The following is a 17,079-nucleotide window of genomic DNA, read 5'->3' on the forward strand; positions in this document are numbered from 1 at the left end:
CAAGGGGCACAGCACCATTCCATGCACGTGAGGCCAGCCGCGGGCACAGGGTCTGGGCTGAGGCTCCGGCTCCTCAGCAGGCAGGTGGCTGGAGTTGCTAAGCACCGGTGGCCAGCCCCTCGGCCATGGCCTGTGTGGCCGCCCAGAGGGAATCCACAATCCTATTACCAGCTGCATCATTAGGAGCTGGGAGAAGATTAGGGCCTGGGAAACTAGAGCAGGCACGTGGTCTGGGAGTTTGGGCCTCCAAGCCAAGTGCTCCTCTTTAACAGAGCGGTGGACCAGGCACTGGCGGAGAAACAAGAGGAACATTTGCTTGGTCGGTTTGATTTAGCCCACTTTGTTCCAGAAAGAATTGAAAGCAAGGCAGTAAGATACCAGTCATTGCCAACGTTCATTAAGCATTTACTGTGCACCAGGGGCCACTCTAGAATCATTTTACTTGTGTTAGCATATTTAATTGAAATGCCAATCCCAAGAAGTAAGCACTGTCAATGTCACCATTTCACAGAGGAAGGAGTGAAGGGGGCTGAGCAATGAGCACGTGCCGTGTGCCAGGCCTGGTCTGGCAGCTTCACCTGTGCTGACCACAGGGACTCAGCCCAGAGACCCGAGGGTTCCCACCTTCATTTTACTGAAAGGGAGACTGAGACTGCAGAAGCCAGAGTCCCTGGCCACACTCGCAGAGCTAGCGAGCAGCAGAGTGGATTCAGGCCTAGGTCGGTTTGGTTTCCACCACACAAACAGGTGGATGGGTTCAAAGGCACTTGGCGGTACTGTGGGGAACGAGGATTTGAGTCCAGCAGACCTGAGTTCAAACGTGGGCTGTGCCACGCACTGTGAAATGGGATGCTTATCCTCAGGGCTGTTTTAAGCCTAATGCTGGGCACCCTGTAGCTTCTAGGGGCCTATTATTTTTATTAAAGATGACAGAGCCCAAGAGACCTGCATTCAAGTCCCTGCTGTGCCACTTATTAGCTGTGTGATGCCAGCCCAGCCATTTCATCTCACTGTGCCTGAGTTTCCCCATCCAGGGAGACGATAATCAGCAGAGATAATAGCATCTACTTCCTCAGGGCTGGCAGAACAGTCTGCCCAGAGAGTTTCTGGGAGAGCAGGGTGAGCTCTTGTGTGCTGAACAGGGGACAGGGCTGTTAGGGTCGTCATCATGCTTAGTGCTTTGGAGAAAGGGTTTCTTTTTTGCTATTTCTTGTGGCCTGGCCTGCCCTTTAAAGCCAGGGAGAATTAACCCTCGTCTATTTCACCAGGAATCTGTAATCTCATTAGGGGCAGCTGGGCAGCAGCAGGGAGTGCAGTCTGCAGTGGGGGTGGGGACGTAGCAGGGGTGGGGTGCACGCAGGGGCTGCCTCCTCATAACATAGGGGAGGGGGCGGGGGATGGAGAGGACAGGGCGGGGGCACAGCCCTGAAACCGTGGGCTCCCAACTGGGAAGAGGCACTTGGATTCTGTTCCCACTTACTCGCTCTGTGACCTGGCCTTCTCTGGGTCTCTGTCTTGCCCGTTTTTATAATAGAATGAGAGAAATGGGCTAGGTGCCTTCTAAGGAACTTCAGTTCAACAAACCAAACTTCAAAGCCCCTGCTCTTTGCAGGAGCTTGGGGATGGGGCTGGGGTTGGATATAAGTCTCAGAGATTTTTCTCTCCGACTCTGACTCTTAAAACCAAAAGTTTCCTGCTATACCTTCAACTCCTACAGATGCCTCCTTTTGTGATTAACCAGGTGGTTACTTGCTGCCTAAAGAGGAACATTCAGGGTAGATACTTGGACTTGCATTTGATCAAGGTCCAGGCCTGGCTTTTAGCTGTGTGGTGAAGTAGTGAGTCTTGCTTCCACTCCAGCTCCAAGACTGGGAGTCCCAGGACGTCCCCCGCAGTCATTGCTGACTCTTGCCCTCTACACTCTGGCCCTGCCACCACCTGCCTGCCGGACATCAGGCCTTTCTTTCCACGGCTCCCACTGTCTTCAACAGGGGAACTACAGTTCCTTCTAGCAGGTGTTCTTATAGACCATTTAGTGCCACCCCTCCTGGGGAGTGGGGGACACAGGAGTGACTGAGACACAGCCCCTGCCCTTGGGGAGCTTATAAGAAAATTGAGGGACTCTAAGAAAAGACTAATTCCCACTAATGTTTAATTAGCAGTCCCCAACCTTTTTGGCACCAGGGACCATTTTCATGGAAGACAATTTTTCCACAGACCGGGGATTGGGGGCATGGTTTTGGGATGGTTCGTGCGAGTTACGTTTATTGTGCACTTTATTTCTATTATTATTACATTGTAATATATAATGAAATAATTATACATCTCACCATAGGTTGGGGACCCCTGGTGTAAGTGACTGTTAATGAGTTTACTAAGGATATTTGTAAATCAAATCAAAAGGCTCCTGGGTCAGAACCCTTTAATAGCTCGCCATTGTCCAAGAAGCAACTGCCTTCTACAATGTTACCAGATATGCAAAATTTTCTTCCATAATTAAATAAAAAACAAGTTTGGGAAATGTTTGATGAAACAAAAAGAGGCAAGTTCTTTACTTCAAGACAGCTCAAAGTCAGACTGCTGGGAGTTAAAATCTTAGTACTACCACTTATTAGCTGTGTGGCCTTGGGCAAATTTCTTAAGTTCTCTGTAAAATGGGGATAATAAAACAGCACCTAGTTTGTAGGGTTGTGACATGGGTCAAATACAGTGATGCACACTACATGCTTAGAGCACTACCTGGTGCCTTGCAGACTCACAGGTAGTTGCTATTCGTTTTGGTAGAGCATTTACAAGAGTAGCATGTGTTAAAGTTTCCAGTCCCTCTTTGGAACAGAGAATTCTGTGGGTCTGGTGTTTGGGGAACATGTTTGGGAAAACTCCAGCCTCCAGGATCAAGTCTGTGCTGCCCTGCAAGCCCTCAGTGCCTTGTGTTTTCTCACCTCTTCTGCATTCCACCTTCTATCACACCTCGTGCTTCCGAGACACCAAAAAACTGCAGGTTCCTGGAACGCCGAATCCTCTCTGAGGCTTGCACACCTTTGCCCTTGCTATTTCCTCTGCCTAGAATGTCCTTCCCTGTCACTGATATCACAGATCAAATGCCCCCTCTTCCTCAAAGCCTTCCCTGACTGCCCCAGATACGACACCCCTCTCCTTTTTCTCCCACTAACTTAGGTCCTTCCACAGTCACCAGCCAGGGGTTAACCCCAGTGGCTCTGACAAGGAAATAACAATCCATGAGAATAAAATCGAGTCTCTTTTTGTTACCATGTCATTTGAAGACACCTCGATGAAGAATCCCCAAAGTTGGAGAGTATATGGGGGGTGGTTGGGGAGCACCCCCAGGAGCAAGGAGTTGTCCTCCAGAACAGCTGGAACTAATGGGCAGTAGGGACCCTGAGAGATGCTTCACAGGACACTCGAGCCACGAGGATTAGGATGCCACGGGCAGAGAAGGGAAACGGAGTTGTCAAAATGAGCGCTGAATCACAACTCACGGGTGCAGCTGCCGCACTCTGCAGAAGTAGGTTTGCAGATGAGCTGTTTCTTACCCAGGCAACTCTGCAGGGCGTGCCAGGGTAGAGAGAGGCAGGGTTGGCTTATTTGCTAATGATTAATGGGGAATGATTCTCCAGGGCTACTGGAGGGGCCGACTCAGGCTGGGGAGGTGGGTGTAAGAAGGCTTCCCAGAGGAGGCGTCCTGTAGTCGGAAACCTCGGGCAGCCAGGGTAGGAGGCACTGGCCAAGGGGGAGGTGAGGGAAGGAGAGCCTGTCCCAAAAGAGGGGCCAGAGGTGCGAGAGCAGAGGCCTCTGGGAACCCAGGTCTATCAGTGAACTGGAGTGGCCAGCAGGGCTGGGCCTCACCCCTTCCACCGTGTGTCAAAATGAGTTTGGGTCGGCCGCGTGAGCTCCCACATGGGTTTGCGGTGACAACACTCTGGGTTTGTTGGCTGCTTTCCAGAGACATACCAGAGGCGCCTTAATCTCCCTGACACGTCTCCCCAGCGCACTAGAGGCCGGACCCTTCCGGGAAGGTTTTCTGTGGGCAGCCAATCCAGCCGGGTGCGGATTCCGCAAGCCTTAGTCACCGAGGGGCCGTCCTGACCTCTGCTGAGGGCTGGTCCTTTCCCACGTTTGACTCAGAGGATGGGGGAAAGTGACTCTCTTGTGGCAGATTTGGCTCTCCTGTCTCGATTTGTCCTTTATCTAGATTTGTCATTTATGGAAATCACGCCTGAGCACCCATGACACCACTCAGCTACTATTTGTTGAGCACTTACTATGTACCGGGATCTGTCTGGGTTCTCTAACACTTTCACCTGCACTCACAGAAAGGGCACACACCAGAGGGAGCCAGTGGGCCATTCAGCCCCTCCACAGCATTCACTGGGTCAGTCAAGTGTCAGAGGGTCTAGGTCTGTGCAATCCAGTGTGGTAGCACGAGTCATGCCATTTACACTTAAATTAATTAAAATTAAATAAAGTTGGAAATTCAGCTCCTCAGTTGCACTAGCCACAATTCAAGGGCCCAGTAGCCACATGTGGCTAGTGGCTACCATATTGGACATCACAGTTACAGAACATTTCCATGATCACAGAAAGTTCTACTGAACTTTCTACAGTCACACTGAGCCAAATTCAAATCTCAATTCCTTCTCCTGTAAGCTGTGTGATTTTGCCGAAGTTAGTAAACATCTCTGAGCCTCTTTTCTGTATCTGTAAAAAGCCCATGTTCTTTACATTGCATCATACTTCCTCTCATTTGAATATAATAGTTGAAACAGGCTAAATATAGAACCTCCACCAAGTTCAAATTAAATTTCCAAATTAGTTAGGATTCTTGTTAGCAAATAACAGAAGATTAAACCAAGCTGGCTTAGGTAAAAAGGGAATTTATAAGCAGAGCTGACGACATAATTTGTGAGGCCCAGTGCAAAACAGGGTGGGGCTCTCTGTTCAAGAAACAGGAAAAACATGCATCAAAGCTACTAAAATATATAGCTTTTTTCTTTTTTCCACAGTCTTTCACTCAACTTACTATTTTTTATGTTATTTAATGTTATTCATAAGTAAACAAAAATAAAAATTTTAAATTATTAGCATGAATTTTACCGTTCATCTTTATATTGTGCAATGCCAGGGTTTTTTTTTTTGTTTCTGTTTTTTTTTTTTTTTTTTTGAGACAGGGTCTCGCTCTGTCACCCAGGCTGGAGTGCAGTGGCATCATCATAACTCACTGCCGCCTCAAACTCCTGAGCTCAAGTGATCCTCCTGCTTCAGCCTCCTGAGTAGCTGGGACTGCAGGCACGTGCCACCATGTCTGGGTAATTTTTTTATTTTTTGTAGAGATGAGGTCTCACTTTTGCTCAGGCTCACATTTTGGCTTTTTGAATAACGCTGCTTTGAACATTCATGTAAAAGTCTTTCTGTGGACACATGTTTTCATTTATCTTGAGTAGGTACCTATGAATCAAATTACTAAGTTTTTTGATAAATTTATGTTTATCATTTTAAGAAACTGCCAAGCTATTGTCCAAAGTGGATACACCATTTTACATTCCTGCTTGCAATGTACGAGGATTCCCATTTCTCCACATCCTCGCCCACGGTTGTAACTGTCTGTCTTTTTTATGTTAGCTGTTCTAACAGGTGTGAAGTGGTATCTCATTGTGGTTTTAATTTGCATTTATCTAATGACTAATGACATTGAGCATCCTTTAATGGACTTATTAGGCATTCATATACATTCTTTGGTGAAATGGCTATTCAAATTTTTTGCCTATATTTTTTAAATTGGGTTATTTGCCTTCTTATTGAGTTGTGAGAGCTTTGTGTATTCTGGATACAAGACTTTTATCAGAATTATGATTTACAAATTTTTTTCTTTCAGCCTATGGCTTATCTTTTTACCTTCATGATCTTGTCTTTTAAAATACAAAAATGTTTAATTTTTTTTTTTTTTTTTTTTTTGAGACAGAGTCTCACTCTGTTGCCCAGGCTAGAGTGAGTGCCGTGGCATCAGCCTAGCTCACAGCAACCTCAAACTCCTGAGCTCAAGCGATCCTCCTGTCTCAGCCTCCCGAGTAGCTGGGACTACAGGCATGCACCACCATGCCCGGCTAATTTTTTCTATATATATTTTTAGCTGTCCATATAATTTCTTTCTGTTTTTAGTAGAGATGGGGTCTCGCTCTTGCTCAGGCTGGTCTCGAACTCCTGAGCTCAAACGATCCGCCCACCTCGGCCTCCCAGAGTGCTAGGATTACAAGCGTGAGCCACCGTGCCTGGCCAAAAATGTTTAATTTTTATTAAGTCAAATTTATTGAGATTTTTCCATTTATGGATCATGCTTTTAGTGTCCTATCTAAGAACCCTTTACCTAATTGATGGTCAGGAAGATTTCCTACTATGTTTTCTTCTGAAAGCTTTATAGTTTTAGCTCTTACATTTAGGTTTGTGATCCATTTTGTTTTTTTTTTTTTTTTTTTTTGTTGAGACAGAGTCTCACTTTGTTGCCCAGGCTAGAGTGAGTGCCGTGGCGTCAGCTTAGCTCACAGCAACCTCAAACTCCTGGGCTTAAGCGATCCTACTGCCTCAGCCTCCCGAGTAGCTGGGACTACAGGCATGCGCCACTATGCCCGGCTAATTTTTTCTATATAGATTTTTAGGTGTCCATATAATGTCTTTCTATTTTTAGTAGAGACGGGGTCTCGCTCAGGCTGGTCTCGAACTCCTGACCTTGAGCAATCCACCCGCCTCGGCCTCCCAGAGTGCTAGGATTACAGGCGTGAGCCACCGCGCCCGGCCTGTGATCCATTTTGAATTAATTTTTGTGTGTTGTGTGAGTTAAGGGACTAAATCAATCTTTTCCATAAAGATGTCCAATTGTTCCAGCACCATTTTTGAAAAACCTTGTTATTGATTTCTGACAACCCTATGTGGTCAGAAAACAAGAACATATGATGGAAATCCTTTGAAGTTTGCAGAGACTTGCTTTATGATGTTCAATTTTCATGGGTATTCCACATGTGCTTGGGAAGAATGTGTATTTTGCAGGTGATGGGTGCAGTGTGACATGCCTATCCATTAGCTAAAACTAGAGAATTCATTAGTTCAAATATTCTATATCTGTATTCATTTTTTGGTCTACTTTCTCTATTGATTACTGATTGAGGCATTTTAAAATCAGACTGCAAACTAGTACAACCTGTATGGAGATAACTCAAAGAACTAAAAGCAGAACTACCATTTGATCCAGGACTCCTATTATTGGGTATTTACCGAAAGGAAAAAAGTCATTTTATCAAAAAGACACCTGCACTCGAATGTTTATTGCAGCACAATTCGCAATTGCAAAGATGTGGAATCAAACCAAGTGCTCATCAATACTTGAGTGGATTAATAAAATGTGATGTATGTATACAATGGAATACTATTCAGCCATAAAAAATGGTGAACTAATACCTTTTGTAACAGCCTGGATGGAACTGGAGACCATTCTTCTAAGTGAAGTATGGGGAGAATGGAAAATCAAACACCACATGTACTCACTATTAAATTGGAACTAATCTGTCAACACTCATGTGCACATATGGTAGTAAAATTCAATGGAAATCAAGCAGGCGGGAGGGGGAGGTGGGGATGGGTAAACACACACCCAACAGGTACAATGCACACTATCTGGGTGATGGGCACGCTTATAACATTGACTCAAACTGTACAAAAGCAATTCATGTAACCAAAATGTTTGTGCCCCCACAATATTCTGAAAGTTAAAAAAAGCTACCACTATGATCATGGATTTGTCTTTTTCTCCCTGTAGTCCTCTCAATTTGTAATTTATATCTTTTAAGGCTGTGTTACTGGTTTCATACAAGTTTTCGTTATGATTTGATCATTTTATCATTATGTAGTGACCCTCCTCATCTCTAGCAATATTTTTTCCCTTACAGTCTGTTTGGCCTGATACTAGTATCTTTCCCTGTAGAAAGTCCAGGGACTGCATACTTGGAAGATTTGATCTGGTGAGGTGAGAAACACTGTAGTTTCTTTGCATAGCACCTTTCCTCTCCTTCCTTCCCTGTTGAGCCTCAGAATACTGAGTTATAGAAATGCCCCTTGTATTTCTGGAGACAAGATTTGATTTCAGAAGTCAAATAAGGCTTTGCCTTAAAGAAAAAATAAATGTGTTAGTTCAAAAGCTGCCTCGTCTCAGAAGGGTGTCTAGTTGGTCAGTAATAGCTGCACTTCAAAGAGACAGCTGTAAACTGGGCCTATGGTTCTCACCTGTTTTGAAAGACAAGGCAGGCCTCCCTTAGAACCAAAGGTTGCGGGAGCTGACAGGTGTAGACCCCCAGAGATGAGAGCTAATCAGATAGATATGCTAATGCCCAAACGGAACCATGTGGTTACAGTAATTAACACAAAGCACAGCCCATGTTGACTTCTGGGATCATCTCTGTCTCCAAGAACACAATCACCGGAGCCAAGATGTCTCTGTTTTTTGCTAAAGTAATAGCCTTATCATAAAACTTAGAAGTTTGCCCCAAGAAGATTTTATAACTCATTGTTCCCCTAGTTAGAGTTAGTTAGAGGATCTGTAGTAGCCTTTTAGGAGACTTTGACCCTAAAGCAAACTGCCTGTTAATATGTAAATGGGCAACCGGAGCCTGTATCTACCCTATAAATACCTGTGTGGAGTTTCAGTCTGGGATATATTTTGTGCGGGTAGAAATATATCCATCCGGATACCCTCCTTATATTTATTTTCATAAACCTTTACTTTATAAACTATATCTTTGGCTCTATGTATTATTATTGCCATTACTTTATTTTTTGTTTCTGTTTCCTACTATTTTTTTCATCCTTTGCGATGACCCCTGCCTGAGAGACCTGATGGGAAGAAAAAAAAACCTCTTTGCGGGGAGCGTAGCTAACTCCCCGCACTTCCCAGCCAGGCTCACAGTCTCACATTAACCTAAAGACATCCTAATTGAGTAGGCATCTTTTCTGTGGGATGCCAGAGAACACTAACAATTTTTAACAGTTTAGTCAAGTCATTTGTTGTTTGGTGTAAGAAAGCAAAAACATGACAGAGAAAGAAGGTTCTTCCTTTCAAAGCCAGACAGATTTAGGAAACTTCAGTATCCAAATAGAAGTAAATGTATGTACTAGAGGAATGTGACGTGTTTGGGGTTCTAGATTTCCTGTCCACGGTACTCTACCTCCATGTATGTGGAATGTGAGGCATGGAAACCGATGCCGCTGCCAGCTTCTCCTGCAACCTGTCCTGGACTCAGTGGAAAGGCAGACACAGTCTAGATTCTAAACAGACTCTGAAGCAGTTGGACTTGCTAGGCAAGTGGGAGTGTGACCTTCTCCCTGCCCAGACAGCATGCCCCACCCACTAAGGGGAGAGAGCCTCCTCCTCCTCACCAGTTGATGCTCGGTAACTTTCTTGGGCTAGGAGAGGAGACACCTGCGTCCTGAGAAAAATAATCTCCCCCAAAGTGGATGAAGGCTGCGGTCTCAGCCAACACACCAAGAGAAAACCCACTCATTCAGCACCTGTTCTGTGCCAAGTCCTTGGCACACGTGATTTCATCCAGTCTACACAGTGACCCCACGAGGAAGGTATTACCATCATCGTTTTACAAATGAGAATGCTCAGGCCTGAATAAATTGGCTTGCCCATGGGGACTCCGCTAGTAAGTCACAGCGCCAGGATTTGGACCCAGCTCCCCTTACCCTCCCTGTTTGAAGGGAAAACCAGAGAACTTGACTTCTGCAGAGAAGAGTTTTTGATCCACAGAGAGCAGCTGGGAGAGCCAGTGAAGGCAGGGGAGGGAGGTGTGGCCACCTTTTCTCCACTCCCTTCGGAGCCCTGGTACTCAGTACAGGGGGCATCAAGGTAGCACAGTGGGCTGGGAGCAAGGGGGACCCAGGTGTGAGTCCTGTGCCACCACCCTTCCAGCAGGTGACATTGGGCAAGCCACTTGACCTCTTAGGAGCTCAGTTTCCTCGTCAATAACTAGTGGGGTAGTGCTAATAATTCCTTGTTCACAGGGCAGTTGTGAGCATTAAATACCATCACACATGAAAAACACTTAGCTTCCGGCCTGTAGTAAGCTTTCAGTAATTGCCAGCCACTATCGTCACTATTATTGTTATTATTCTAGACCTGGGTTCCTGCTAATTATGAGACCATAAACAAATCTGTTTTCCTTTCTGGACTTCAGTTTCCTCATCCTTCCAACGGGGACTTGTGTAACGCCAACTTCAATGGGATGAGTTTGAAGAACAAATATATAAAATGTAAATATTTAGTGTATTTCTCAGTTCCTCTGTCTCCTTGTAGAAGCTCCAAAGACAGAAAAATTATCCCCAGCTCATAGTGGGTTTCGTGCCCACAGGGAGCTTTAAGCCTAAGGGGCTGAGTGGGCTCACACTGTGACGAACTCCGGACTCCCCAGGACCAGCAGCGCAGAGGGACCCCAGCCAGGGGCCTGCTCCAGGGAGCTGGCCGAGGGCCCAGGCTTCTGAGAACAGGTAAGGAGAAGGACTCTAGCCCAAGGGACCAGCATGTGCACACGTGTGGGCATTTAAGGACAGAATGCAGTTGATTAGGTCACTTCTCCATGATTTATTAATTAGCAAGTCGTCCTCAGAAGGTTTTAGTGGTCACTGTGGAGACCTGGTCTCTTTGCCTTCTCAGAGCTTAGCATTGAACAGCAGATGGAAAATGTACGAACCTACAAATGGGCTGCATTCCAGAATTGCACTTGTAAATCGGTGCTTGGTTCTCAGAATAATTTGTTCTTTGGGAGGATAAAAAAAGTTATACCCTAGATTAAGTGGAAAAACATTTATACACAATTGTATACAGATGCTCTCTGAGTTACTCTGAGGTTACAGCTCAATAAAGCCAACATAGAGTGGAAGGCTGGATAAGTCAAATCCTTGTAAGTTGAAGACCTTCTGTACAGTGACCTATATTTGCACTGAAAAATTGTAGGAAAAAACATACAGCTCAAAAAAATAAACCACTTTATTTATGCCTGACACACAGTAGATACTACATTAATATTTGTACAAAAATATTGTAGATAAAACTGTTTTTTTTTTCCACGTATCAGTGGCCTTATTTAACTTTGAAAGTTGACACTGGGTGAGATTAAAGGAAGGAAAGGTGGCTGATGGAGACGTTTGCTGCGGCACATACAGGGCCCCGGTCAGAGAGGCTGAGTCCCTCCCTCACGTCCACGTGGGAAGCTCAGGCTCGAGATCAGAGATGAGGCCAAAGAGGTCTGGGGGATCCAGAGCATCGGTTTGATTTCTGATCGGGCAGGGGCCCAGACATAGTGGCTGCCGGTCCCGTGGGGCACGGGAAGCCTGGCCGGGGCCGAGGGTCCAGGGCCAGAGTGTAGCCTGTGAAGGCAAGAAGGCACCAGCTCTCGGCCACCCTCTATTCTCACGGTAGGGTCGGGCTCATGCCCCCGCAGGTTCCACAGGGTGGCAGTCACTTACCTGAGGCCACAAAGCCAGTGTGGGGAGAGCCAGGGTGCTGCCCCAGCCCTGTGGGCCTCCAGCTATGTGGCTATTTCCACTCCCTGTGGCCGGTCCTCAGGGGACCGTGGTGTCCTGCTGTGCAGGTGCCCACCCAGCAAGGAGGGGAGTGGGAAGGAAATCAGGGAGACCTTTCCTTGAGGGTCCGTCCTTGGCTGCTGATAGGCCCTGGTCAGCCCTGTAATAGATTTTGGATGAGTTACTAAAGTCAGATTTTCAAGAACTAGGCCGGTGCGGTGGCTCACACCTGTAATCCTAGCACTCTGGGAGGCCAAGGTGGGAAGATTGCTTGAGCTCAGGAGTTCGAGACCAGCCTAAGCAAGAATGAGACCCCCCCCCCCCGCCCCCGCCCCGCCGCCCATCTCTACTAAAAAGTAGAAAGAAATTTGGCCAGGCAACTAAAAATATATAAAATTAGCCGGGCGTAGTGACACATGCCTGTAGTCCTAGCTACTTGGGAGGCTGAGGGAGAAGGATCACTTGAGCCCTGAAATTTGACGTTGCTGTGAGCTAGGCTGATGCCACGGCACTCTACCGGGCAACCGAGCAAGACTCTGTCTCAAACAAAACAAAATAGATTTTCAAGGACTAAATTTTAGATAGAAAACCATATGAAAAATTAAAAATTGAACTAAAATTTTAAAACTCCATTAACAAAGTCAAAAAACAAGAGATAAACTGCGGGAAATTATTTGCAACTCATATCATCAAGGATTAATCCCCCTGATATATAAAAAGCTTCTAGAAATAGAGAAAGAAAAGATCATCAATCTAGTAGGAAAAAGAAAAGGGGCAAAGGTCATGAAAGGGCACACAGTTAAAGAAATACAGATGGATTTAAACAAGTGCAAAATGGTCAACTTCATTCAATAAGATAAACGTAGATTAAAACTACAGTAGGCTACAAATTCTTACTTAACCGATTGGCAAAACCCCAACACATTCTCATCCTTTGCACATGGGAAAGCAAAAACCTTTAGGAGCAGCAATTTGGCAACATCTATGAAATTTCCAAACTCATTTTCCCTTTGATCCTGCATCCTCTGACTTGCACAGGCACGAAATGACACGTACGAGGTTAGCCACTACGGTGATAGGGAGCAGTAATAGCAAAAGAGGGAAATGACCTATAATCATTAAGTGCGAATTGATTATATATTCTATGGTACATCCACACAATAAAGTGATAGGAACGTATACAAAATAGTGAACTTTGTACTTAAATGGAAAGATCTCTAGCATATATTAAGTAATAAAACTAAGGTGCAGACTAGTAATTGTGTAAGAAAGGAGAAAACAAGAATAAGTGTGTTACCAGTATTTACAAAAGAGGCACTCGAAGAATACATAAGAAACTAAGAGAAATGTTTATTAGACTAGAGCAGCGGGTCTCAAACTTCAGCGTGGATTCTCATCACATGGAGGGCTTGTTAAAACAGACACAGCGGGCTCCCACTCCTACAGCTTCTATTCTATTCGCTAGGTCTGGGGTGGAGCCCCAAAATTTGCATTGCCAACAAGTTCTCAGGGGTGCTGGTGCTGACAGGAGACCACACCTGAGCCAGAAAATGTGACAGAATTAGAGGCTGGAGCAGGTCTTCTCAGGCCATATCTATTTTTCTCATTTTGATTTTCTTTTAAAGCTTGCAAATAAATGCATTACCTACTCAAAAATAAACCTTAATTCAAAAAAAATTATTTAAAAAGACAAGTTAAATAAAACAACCTGTTTCTCCATCACTCTCTACCCCCTTAGCCTGTTTTATTTTCCTTATAACAATTAATATTATACCTAAAATTATGCCATTTTGTTTACTTTCTCCCCCAACTAGAATAGGGTAAGGACATTGTTTCTATTCCTCTCTATATTTCCAACACTAATATTGTGCCTGGCACATAGTAGGTACTCAAGGAATAGTTGTTGAATGAACAAAGTGAATAAATGAACGATCTTAGTATACACTATCAACGATTCTCAGTAAATCACCCAGAGAGCTTTAACAACATGCCTATGCCCCATCAAATCCCCAGGTTTTGAATGAACTATTTGGGGCTGGGGTCCAGCATTGGGTTGAGCGTGATGGGAGCCATTGGTCCAAACCATAGCAAGTAGAGGCCTATGGTTTGGATCATGCACATAAAGTGTACTAGTATACAGATCTTGCTGCATTTTTGTACATGGCTTTGGGGACTGGTTCCAAGATCCCTTTTGATCAGGAGACTCTAACTTCCTTACCCTCTTTTTTCCCTTTAGGTTGCCTACAGATCTGCAAACCTTACTGAAAATATACTTTAATGCCCAAGCCACTCTTTTAGGCAAAGATCAATTCAAGCCTTGAATGATGGAATACAATACTTCTTAGTGGTGTTAGCTTTAAAGGTCTCCATTTAGGTTGTCCCCATTGCGGAGCAGGGCAGGGCACTGAGTCCAAATGTTGGGTCCACTGCCTTTCAGTTCTGCAGTGAAACTGTGGGCCTATGGGCTCAGGTGACACTGCCACAGTCTTGCCACACCATCAGAGTGGAAAGAGATTGGGTTTGGGAGTCACAGAGACATAGCATCCAACCCCTTTGGCCATTCACCAGTTCTGTGACTTTCCATCTCTGGGCCTCAGTTTCTTCATCTGTAACATGGGGATGCTAATGCTTATGTCTTAGGGCCACTGGGAGAATCACATGCTATAATGGGCATGACACATAGCACCCAATATATGTTAGTTATTTCTTGGCTTTTCAGTTTAGTTATTGCATTAGCTATTTTCCAAGTTTCCCCCTTGGTTTATTAAATAATAGTTGTAAAAGTTTATAACAGGTCACAAATTGGCAGCCGGCACCCTTGTTTTGATTGGCACTCAAAGTGATTTGCAAAAACCTGACTTAGTTGCCAACATTTAAAAACTAGGGATCTTACATAAAAAAATCTGGATTTGTGGCTTCATTGAAAACATCTGCACGAGCACAACTGCTGGAGCTGAGAGTCAGCACCTTGTTCCCTCTCAGTCCCCCTGACCCCCAACCACCTTCCGCCTCCTGAGCCCTCAGCTCCCTGGAGCCCCTGAACAGCCACTGCTACAGGCTTTGAGTCCCTGGTTTGCACCCCCAGTTTATAAAGTGCTTTCACCTGCTTCATCTCATTTGCACCTTCCCCATGAGAGAGGTGTTAACACTGTCCCCTTTACAGGAGAAGAAACTGAGGCTGAGACGTTACAGGACCTACTCAGGGTTAATAACAGCAACAGCAATAAACAGTAACATTACTGGGTATTTACCACATGCCAGGCATTATTCTAAGCACTTTACCTGTTTAATTTAATCCCCTCACAATGATTTGATTAGATATTTTCATTATCCCTGTTTTACAAATAAGGAAATTGAGGCAGAGAGATGTCAAGTAACTTTCCCTAGATCACACAGCTAGAAAGCTCAAAATAAACTCAAACCATCTGAGTCCTAATCCACACTTGTTCCACTGTACTATAGTACAGCCTTTCCTTCCTTCCTTTCTCTTTTTTAACATTGGCCAATGTCTGGGCCCAGCTTCTGGTAAGAATTTGTCAGTTTTTTTGGTGAGAGGGGCGGGCTCATGTTTTGTGATACTTACTCCCTGCCGCGTCCTTAGTACCTAGAACAATGCCTGGCATATAGAATAAGCACAAGAAATAGTGAAAGGATACAGCAATAGAGGCAATATTGTCAGTTTTCAGTACCCACTTAGCATAAAGATGAGGCCCTACTATGTGGGCCCCTGGTGGGCTCCCTGCTTTTGAGCAGCTCAAGCCCAAGTGAGAAACACACAAAATTCAAATACAGGATGTGCATGGACATGAGTCACTTGCCAAGAAAGTTACTTTTTCCCTTAGACATAATCAAGGATCCACTTATGATATTTGCAAAAAAAAAAAAAAAGCTAACAATTGAATCAAGCCAGTTTAGAATGACTATTACCTTTTTATTGGACTTATATTTTCTTTTTCTTTTTTTTTTTTGAGACAGAGTCTGGCTCTGTTGCCGTGGTGTCAGCTTAGCTCACAGCAACCTCAAACTCCTGGGCTCAAGCAATCCTCCTGCCTCAGCCTCCCGAGTAGCTGCAACTACAGGCATGCGCCACCATGCCCGGATAATTTTTTCTATATATTTTTAGTTGTCCAGATAATTTCTTTCTGTTTTTAGTAGAGATGGGGTCTCACTCTTGCTCAGGCTGGTCTCCAACTCCTGAGCTCAAGCGATTGTCCTGCCTCGGCCTCCCAGAGTGCTAAGATTATAGGCGTGAGCCACTGCGCCCGGTCTGGACTTATATTTTCAATGGTGAAAATAGGCCCATGAGACAGGAAGACTTGCAATCTCTGGAAAAGTTTTATAATAAGAACCCGAGACAAAGTGCAATTTGAAAGAATTTCCTGCTAAAATATTCCCATTTTGCTAGGACAAGCTCACTGGGACCCAGCAAAGATGTTGAAGTTTAACATGTTTGATCAGACTAATTTCTCCCACCGTTTCCCTCTCCACGGCCTGGAGATTCCAGGCAAGGGCTGCAGTTTTCCAGGAAGGTGGAAACAATACAGCCTACAGAATTTAAATAGCCAACAAAGAGTATGAAAGAATTAAATAACTGGTTACACCAGAGGACATAAACATTACCGAAATATTGTTATATTTTTCATACACATGTTAGTTGTTTCATTAATCCTACTATTAATCACTAAGTAATAATTAACTAAGTGCCACTATTAACTAGTCCGATTGTTGTTTTGTTAAAATAATATTATTTATGTAACAGAAAAGTAAATGATATAAAACATTTAATTTCAAATAAATACCTTTTGCATGTTTTTATGTTAAGGTAAAAAATACACACACACACACACACACACACACACACATACATACAGGCTTGGTATGGCTGTGTCCCAGGGAGCTCTCTAAAAAGCTGGTCACCTAGTGTAGTCTGCTTCCTTCCCCCTCCTTATTCCCTTTCCATCCGTCCGTCCTTCCTTCTTCCTTCCTTCCTTCCTTCTTCCATTAATGAGGAACTTGAGTTGCAGTGAGGCGAAGTCACTGTCTTTGGGATTAGCCCCCAACCCCCACCCCCTAGGTCTTCTGAACCTCACGCTTGTGTCTCCTGCTACACCAGGACTCACCTTCCCTGCAGGAGCACGGCCTCCATCAGGACCTCTCTGCACTGACCATGCGCTAATCATTTATGATTATGATTTATGATTAGAGAAATAAGCCCCAAACCCACAAACCACCGGATTTATAATTCACCTCCCTTTTGTTTTAGGAAGACAAATTATTGGTTATAATTTTTAAAATGGAGTTGAAAATTGAGCTGCCAGCACTGGATGACTTCCATTAAGAAACAAACTCCATCTCAGGAACCAGATGGGTTCTGCTCAGCTCAACCAACCTAAGCTCCCACCCGGGCCGGGCGTAGGGCTGGGTCCCAGGCTGCAGAGCTGTGGCCGTGCCTCCAGGAGCTCATGGTCTGGGTGACCTGCGCTACATGGAGGG

This window comes from Eulemur rufifrons, chromosome 8 (genome assembly GCF_041146395.1).
Source record: "Eulemur rufifrons isolate Redbay chromosome 8, OSU_ERuf_1, whole genome shotgun sequence".
NCBI lineage: Eukaryota > Metazoa > Chordata > Mammalia > Primates > Lemuridae > Eulemur > Eulemur rufifrons.